Source organism: Branchiostoma lanceolatum, chromosome 9 (assembly GCF_035083965.1).
Source record: "Branchiostoma lanceolatum isolate klBraLanc5 chromosome 9, klBraLanc5.hap2, whole genome shotgun sequence".
In the NCBI taxonomy this organism is placed as follows: Eukaryota; Metazoa; Chordata; class Leptocardii; order Amphioxiformes; family Branchiostomatidae; genus Branchiostoma; species Branchiostoma lanceolatum.
The window spans coordinates 2,808,419-2,817,285 of record NC_089730.1 but is presented as its reverse complement, the minus strand read 5'-3'; the positions used below and the strand labels follow the sequence as shown (position 1 = coordinate 2,817,285).

Here is an 8,867-nt window from a genome sequence, read left to right as displayed (position 1 = left end):
ATGTCAAAGGTCAGGGTTCACCAAGCAGGTTGTTTAGCAGGTGGTGATTGTCTTACGATTGTCTTATACTTGTTATGATAGGGTCACATTTCTAAGCCGGGGCCCGACCAGGCTGTTAGAGGAAGCAAAGAATAAAAGAGCATGCCAAGAATATGCATAACGTATGGTAAGGAATATATTTTTTTTAACTTCTGTGTGTTTTGCTGTCTTTTATATCATACTTTTCGTCCCTACAAGCTGCCCGGCCGGGCCCTGGCTTGGAAATGTGACCCTAGCAATACAAGGCGTCAGCGTTACGCTACCATAGAACTTCGTCAAGCGTTCGTATAAAACTCCGCGAAGTAGTTCAAGAATTGCCATTAGGAGATGACAGACGGTCACCGAAACATCGGCTGTTGTATTACGTCTGGTTGAGAATAAAGAACTCTGTTATATAGTAATTTGTCAACCTCATGACATAAGTCACGGGAGGAAATATTGTTTTGGGTGCAAAGGTCCAAAAACTGAAATCACTGTCTCTGCTGGTTTAAAAGAACATCCTGGCACACTGATGATTTGAATCAGGAGCATCGACAACCAGACAAGTCATTGTGCATCAAGTTTTATTTCCATCAATCGTCTCTTGATAGTTTATTGCAAATTCCTGGATATCAACAACCATTTGAAAATTACACAGCACTGAATTGTACCAATCTCCCGTTTTAACAAAATAATTCCACCATTATGCCAAATGAACACTAAATAATGTATTTACTAGCAAATACAAACAGGTTCGCAATTATTGATATTGAGTACTATTCATTAGTATTTAAGGATGTTATGCCATGTCTTTATAGTTTTGAATAAACTATATCTCTTAAAGAACCCGTAATCGCAAAACTAATATAGCAAACCTGAAATATATGTAGCACGAATACTTAACTCTAGTTGTTGAAGGTGATATAGCTTGAAAGCTTAATTTGCTGTGAAAGATATGCAGATTTGAGAAAAATGTCGACATGAAAGTTTCAGATTACCATAAACATATACAAAAAATATTCAAGTTATGCTACGTTATGAAAACCACCTGCTCATCCGTTAGGTCACCGAGCGAGTACATCTCAAGCCAGACACCTAAACACGTTCCAGATTACAGGTTTGTGCACTAAGTTTGTAGATTTGTCTATTTGTTTACACGTTAGATATTTAGTTATTCCTTGATCTTTTTTGTTTAACCAGGGTGCCTCATTCAGTGGCTACAAAAGGCTTTTTAAGTCCTGAAACACAATACAAACAAGATTTCCAAATCCAGGACCGGCTATGGATTGTTTTGTACAAGTAGTACAGCATGTAATATCAAATATCTTCACCATTCATCCATATCTATGGTAATCTATGATATTGAAATATATTAAAAAAAAGGATGGTTCATTGTTTTGCCATATTGGTTTTGATTAACTGAATGATGTTCACCTAAAGCTATGTTAACGTTACTATTCGTCAGAAGTATGAAATTTATTCACTACTAGTGAATTATAGATTATCAAATCAATCATGCAAGGCAGCTAACGTTATAGGTTGTTACGGGCGTTGTTGATCTTGTGCCAATGACACAGAACGCCAGTAGTTCGTCTGGCTCCTTTAATTCCCTGGTACGATTACGTCAAATTAAAAAAAAAATTATTCGGTTCAATTTTTAATAAATGTTTAAAAAAACTCTTCTTTGGCCGATGATTAGGATGTAATTGACTCCTTCAGCATGATCACGATAATGCCATTTAGATGCAAATGAACGATATTTTCTCATCTAAGGTAGATGAATTAGAATGCCTTTGAGATATCTACCGCTTTCCATGTTGGGCATACGAGGATTCCCTGAATGCAGGACACCATGCACTGACTGATGGAAACATGGACTTAGCAGAGCAAAAGTTTGCGACCGCGCTGAAAATCATTCACGGTAGGATTTGTTCGCCATTGTTTTTATTGTAATTGCTTTTCATGATTACCTTGTAAGTCTTGTAAGACTTGACATTATTAGTAGAAAAACTGGTACTTTTGTTATTATGATATTAAAACGTCTGTTTTGAACAGGCAGTTGAATTCAAAATTAAGCAATTACATTCAGAGTACCATTTGTTATAATAAGACAATTAGTAAAGTATTTCCTTGCATGGCTTATACTAAATATTTGTAGGTACTATAGGGTGAAAAAGTGTTTGATTCTTATTATCTTTTTATTCATCGTATTACAAAATTTATCATTCTTTTTATCTATTTCCAGTGTATAGTCGATATCTTTACACGACCTGTTCTTAGTCTTTCAATACGTATACATAAAGCTACAATGAAGCTCGAAGGTCTTCATTCATTAATTAATAAACACGAAGGATTTGCAGAATTTCTTACTTCAAGATACAAACGATAGTCTTGATTTGTGTGATCTGCTTAATTGCTATCGAACTATTTTCATACCTATATGGTATATTGTAGCTTTTGTCTAGTAAATACAAGTGTTGGAAATACTCCGGGGTTTTGAAATTTCGCTATTCGTGTAAGTGTGCGTTATATTGGTCAATCAATGGTAGACCTTCATGTACATTCATGCCTTGAAGGGCTAGGTACAGGTTGTCTATCGTATAACCCAATAAACATAATTATAGCAGGAACAGTAAAGTATCAATACATGCCTTTCTTCTTCATTATACTATTTTTATGACTTTATTACCAATAGAGATGGAGGTTTGTGACTGTGCCATACATTCTGACTGTATGGTAATAGATTAAAAGGAAAATGAAAAAAAAAACTGCAGAATCTACACATTTCTTCAATAATGATGCAAGTAACTCCAACCTCTGAAATTCAAACCCTGTATTTTTGTGTCTACAGATGCAAACAAACCTGATCGATGTAAAGAGGCCGAATGTCTGTGCAGTCTTGGTGACGTCTACGTCCAGCGAGGTAAAAGAACAAAGGAAGGTAGGAAATTCACACAGGCAGTAGCTCTGTACAACTCAGCCATGGCCAGGACAGACAAGAACAAACACAGTGTCAGGAAAAAACTGCAGGAAATAGAGCAATGCCTTCTTCAATACACAGCAGATGTGGACAGCAAATTAATTCCATCTGATCGGGCCATATGTCATCAGACGCGATTAGCTGACATTCGTTTCCGTGCAAAGTCACAACTAGAAGCCATTGATCAGCAACATAATCCGTATCAATATGCCGGCGACGACGAGCCAAAGATGAGAAAAGTTGAGGCCGAGCGAGCTGAAGCAGTCAAGGCTTTATTCAAGACCATCGCCAAAGATAGACAAAGTTTTATTCAGGATCTTGTTGATGAATGTATTGAAACACTTGGTCCTCCTCCATGTAAGTACGCGTTTATCGGGTTGGGCTCACAGGCAACAGAATTAGTCACACCCTACTCTGACCTGGAGTTCGCCATTTTGATTGAAGACGGGAAGGACAATGACGACACACGGCGGTACTTCCTCAACCTTACACACTACCTACACCTGAAAGTCATCAACCTCGGAGAGACCATCCTCCCAGCCATGGCCAATTCGTCACTGAACGATTTCCAATCAGAAGACTCAGAGAAGGACTGGTTTTTTGACTCTGTCACGCCTCGTGGATTTGCCTTCGACGGATTCATGCCATGGGCGTGTAAGACTCCATTTGGAAGAGACCAGACTAAGACTAAACCTGCCGTTAGCCTCATCCAGACTCCTGCAAATATGGCCAAGTTTCAGCAGCAGGACATTCCTGTCTCAGAGGGGTATCACCTGTCAGACATCCTCAGGCGTTGTGTTTTCTTAGCAGGGGAAGAAACGCTTGTGAACGAGTATGTTGAAAATCTCTCAGAAGTCATCACAGGTAGTCTAAGGTCTCATTCTTAGTCCCACCTGTCTGCGGCGCTAATCATGTGGGAAAATAGGGGCCATTTTGACAACCATGAACCCACTGGAGAACTGCTAAATGTCAAGAAAGACATCTATCGTTTTCCAGGCATAGCCATCGAGCTACTAGCTCTGTGCTGTCAGATCACACTTTCTAGCGCGTGGGATGTGATAGATAGATTGAAGGAAATGGGAAAGATTCAAGAGGAGAATGCCACACACCTTACGGTACTGACCAGTATCTCGGCAGAGCTCCGACTGAGGACATACATGGCTAACGGAGGACAAAAGGACAGTCTGTCCCCACTTGTCGAAATGAAATATCAATCAGAAACTGATGAGGTGCCTGACTCAATTTTGAGATCGGTATTATACATTCAAGACACCAGAGTTCTTTTTAGATACTATTGCGGGGCTATTCCTTTGAAGAAGTGTATACCATCAATAGTTCAAGATAGTTTACATTTCCAGTCGTTTCGGCTTTTCAAAACGACGATCTTTGACACTTCCAACGAAAGTTTGGGCCAAATAACAAAGAATCTATTCTTGTCAGACACGTCCTTGCGCTACTGGGAAGCAGCATTAAACGATGCCGGTAATGATGATATCAAACGTTCGGAAATACTCAATGAAATTGGGCAATACTGGTGTTCTCGCAGTGACATTTCTAAAGCAAAACATCATTTCGAGCAGTCACTAACACTGCACGAAATGGCCACGTATCCTGACGGATCCGACGTATCCGGAATCGGGCCTCATGGCGTTTCCGAGCGAATCCGGAAAAATCCCAGTTCACTGCTCGGATACTGAGGTGCCCGCAGATCCGACCAATTCCGACGCCGTATTCCTCTGGATCCGTGATGCGCCTCGGATACCCGAAAATATTTGTGCGGATCCCTCGTTTTTTTATATTTGGAATGTTCGGATTGTTTGTATGTCGGTAGTTGTTTCGGATCCTGACGAATAAATACACACGGCACGGCATGATCTCATTTCCTGACGAATCCAGCAGATCCGGAATTATGCATTATAGCAGACACGGAACGTTTCCGATTGAATCCGATGCACCTCAGATCCGACAATTCCGGCGCCGTATACGTCTGGATCCTTCATACGTTTCGGGTACAGATACGGAACGTTTCCGAGCAAATTCAGACAAATACCAGGTACAGCTCAGATCCGGCAATTCCGACGCCGTATACGTCTGGATCCGTGATGCGCCTCGGATACCTGAGGATATTTGCGCGGATCCTTCGTTTTCAGATATTTGTCAATATGGCAGAGATAATCGGATTGTTTGTTTGTCGGTAGTTGCTTCGGATCCTAACCAACAAATACACACTGCACGGCATGATCTCAGATCCTGAAAAATCCAGCGGATCCGCAATCGTGCATCATAGCAGATACGGAATGTTTCCGATTGGATCCGATGCACCTCAGATCCAACAATTCCGACAAATCCTGACGTTTCCGGAATACGGATTCGTGTCCAATCTCCCACAAGACACTGCGTGTCATGACGTCAGGCGCGAGAAACGGTTTTGTCGGTGAACAGCACGGAGACAAGAACGGCGTTTCATCACTCTCTGTGCTTAACATGGCATCGTCAGAGTCTACCATGGTCGACCAGTGATTTTTAGTGACTTGAGAGTCGAAGGGGATTCGGTGTAAACTCAAACGCGCGGCATTGCGAAGTAGTTTTCTTCGTGCATGCAATATTCGTCGCCCCCCTCCCCCTTGTAAAGTTGGTAGGGAGTCGATTCATCATTTAGAGGGACTGCCCTTTGGTAAGTACAAATTGGAAAATTCCTGTTTCTAACTAGTTTGAACGTCAGTTATCCTCCTATTGTGGCTTGACATATCATCGCATTTGCATGACATTAAGAATTGTCCAGTCGACCTGCACTTCTACACCGTTAGGATCTAGGAAATTTATAGCTTTCAATTTGTTCGTTCTTGCCAATGGTCAACAGACATTTGTGTCTGGTTAACGTTTCAGATACAACATAGCAAGCGGTTGAGGGAAAGATAATTAAAGATATCCTGTAACGGAAGAGAATGTCATAAGTATTTGTCCCACAAAGGTCCCACAGTTTGTGGATAGTGAGCTGGACCTTATGTGGAGGTAGTAGTGTGTTTCAGTGATTATTGCATTAAGTTGTAGCTGTACATGTTTGATCAATATCATATTCAAGTTATGAATGTAAGTTTTACGTATTCAATTAAACGATGCCAGAATCATTTTTTACAAATGTGATTATGTGATATGTTTAATATTTGTCATTGATTCCCTTTATATATACATCCTATACAGCATCGGCAGATACTTCCTTCACAAATGCAGCACATGATGTGAGGACCTTAGCTTGGCTTGGAACAAATCAATCAGCTGTCAGATGCTCAGAGTACCTCAGGCTCCTTCGGTAAGGCTTAAGTCCATCATCGGTACACTTCAATGTTAGCTGAGACAGGCATGATGGATACCCATTGTCCCTTGTTTTTTGTTAGCTGCTGTGATGAAAGGAAGCCCATCACAGCAAGTTGGTTATATAGTCTATATAACCTCCTTGATCACAGTTATGTCAAAATCATGTGACATGTTACTTAAATACTAAGTATGTGAATTGATATTTATTCATCATTTGGTTTTATCATATAGGAACTGGTTCATCACAAGATGAACTCCAAGCTGAGTCCAACATGCTAGATACAGAAGAAATCAGCCTTGCCTGTACCTTACCAAGAGTGCATGGAAGAAGTGAACTCAGATGTAGTCATAGAATGGGGAGAGGACGATTATACACATGCAGTTCCACGGCATATACTACGTTACGTGTAAAATGTGGCGTGTCATCATGGGAGTTTTTCAGACAGTATAATGTTACTTTGAAGTTTCTATTTTCAACCTCTGTATTTGAAATTAATTGTATCTGTGATATCTTTTAGACGAAGAACTGGCCACAAATAAGGCTTTCATTACTTTAGTAGAATATGTAGAACATGTAGAAATTTTTGGTCTAAGTGCACTATACGGCAGTAAATATTACCACCATGATGTGATGGTTGTTAATTGTAATACATTTTATAACAATTGTGCTTACATGTACACAACCCCAATCTACCGACATTAACCTGCATATGCAGAGGTGCTTTGAGTATGTGGATGTCCCTCGGCCTGTCTTAAACGAAATGGATTATTTAGCCACATAGAACTTCCGTATTGTATTTGATAGTTTTTGAACTTAGAAATGCATATATGTTGAAATATGAAATGATGTTACATTCAGGCTTTCCCAAAACTTCCTGTCATTGAATAATAATGTTTTGGGTATCGTTAAATTAAGAATACACGCGTATTTATGAATAATCAACCATTCTATCAAACGTTGTGTGTTTGATTTGTACATATTCGTGGCAAATACAAACATATTCAGAGTCACAATATGTCAAAGATTGTAGAAAGTCTGTATGTTGGATCAGTCTGTATCCGTGGCAAATACATACTGTACGTATCTGTCAGGATCTTGGGCAATTTCGTGCAATGTACGGCCCCATATCCGTCGAAAATTCCTATTTTTGTATTCCTCCGGATCTGAGGTTCCGGATCACAGTCCGCTTGTATCCGTCAGTATCCGCAATTTTCTTTAAAAAAATACAGAAAACTTCCTGTACGTATCCGTCAGGATCTCTGGCATTTCCGTACAGTGTACGGCTCCGTATCCGTCGAAAATACCTCATTTTCGGATTCCTCCGGAAATATTCCCAAACCGGTGCGGAAATTTTCGGATCCGTTAGGTTGGATTCGTCAGTATCCGTCAGTATCCGCCAACAATACAGAAAAATCCCTGTACGCATCCGTCAGGATCTGTGGCATTTCCGTACAGTGTACGGCTCCGTATTCGTCGAAAATACCTTACTTTCGGATTCTTCCGGAAATATTCCATATCCCAGTGCGCATTTAGTCGGATCCGTCAGGTTGGATCCGACTGTATCCGTCAGTATCCGCCAAAAATACAGAAATTTTCCTGTTCGTATCCGTCAGGATCGGTGGCATTTCCGTGCAGTGTACGGCTCCGTATTCGTCGAAAATACCTTACTTTCGGATTCTTCCGGAAATATTCCATATACCGGTGCGGAAATTGTCGGATATCTTACACGAATCCGCATGTATCCGTCAGTATCCGTCAGTATCCGACAAAAATACAGAAAAATACTGGTACGTATACGCCGGGAAACGAGGCCATTTCGTGCAGTGTAAGGATAAGCCTACGTATTCATGGAGAAAACACGACACATTTTTCTGTCACTCAGTCACTTTGCCATCTGGGATTATGTTGGATGAACCTTGGCAATCAACAAAAAGCAATTAGTTACTTCGATCAGTCACTTAAGATGATGGAAACTAAGGATCTGAACATGGCAGGGTTACTTCTTCACCTTGGATCTTCTTGGATACAACTTGGCGACTATAAGAAAGCAATTAGCTACCAAGAACAGTCAGTAGCGATTATGCAAACTCTCTATGGCGACAACACGGCACATCGGGTCATGGCTAGTTCACTTTATAGTCTGGGATTATCTTATAGTGAATCCGGCGATCAGAAGAAAGCAATCGGTTACTTTGAACAGTCACTATCGATGAGGAAAGCTATCTATGGGGACAACACCGCACATCCGGAAATTGCTATGTCACTTGGCAACCTTGGATCGTCTTGGAGAAAACTCGGTGATCTTCCGAAAGCGATTAGCTACTTCGAAAAGTCGCTGATTATGGATAAAACTGTCTATGGAGACAACGCGGATCATTCTGCAATTGCCTCCTCACTCAATGAACTGGGACTGTATTTTAGTGAACTCGGTGATCAGAAGAAAGCAATTAGCTACTTCGAGCAGTCACTGACGATGATTAAAGCTGTCTATGGAGACAGGAAGGCACATCCTGGAATTGCTGAGTCACTTAACAATCTTGGAATGTCTTGGAG

General features: G+C 40.7%; 1 long non-coding RNA gene across 1 annotated transcript; it reads left to right on the top strand.

Annotated features, from left to right (window-relative positions):
* Positions 1-3,877: 3,877 nt before the first annotated feature.
* On the top strand, positions 3,878-7,516 carry LOC136441437 (uncharacterized). The gene is made up of 3 exons (XR_010756890.1): positions 3,878-5,672; positions 6,200-6,308; positions 6,545-7,516. It is a non-coding gene; the product is annotated as an uncharacterized lncRNA (long non-coding RNA).
* The last annotated feature ends 1,351 nt before the right edge of the window (positions 7,517-8,867 follow it).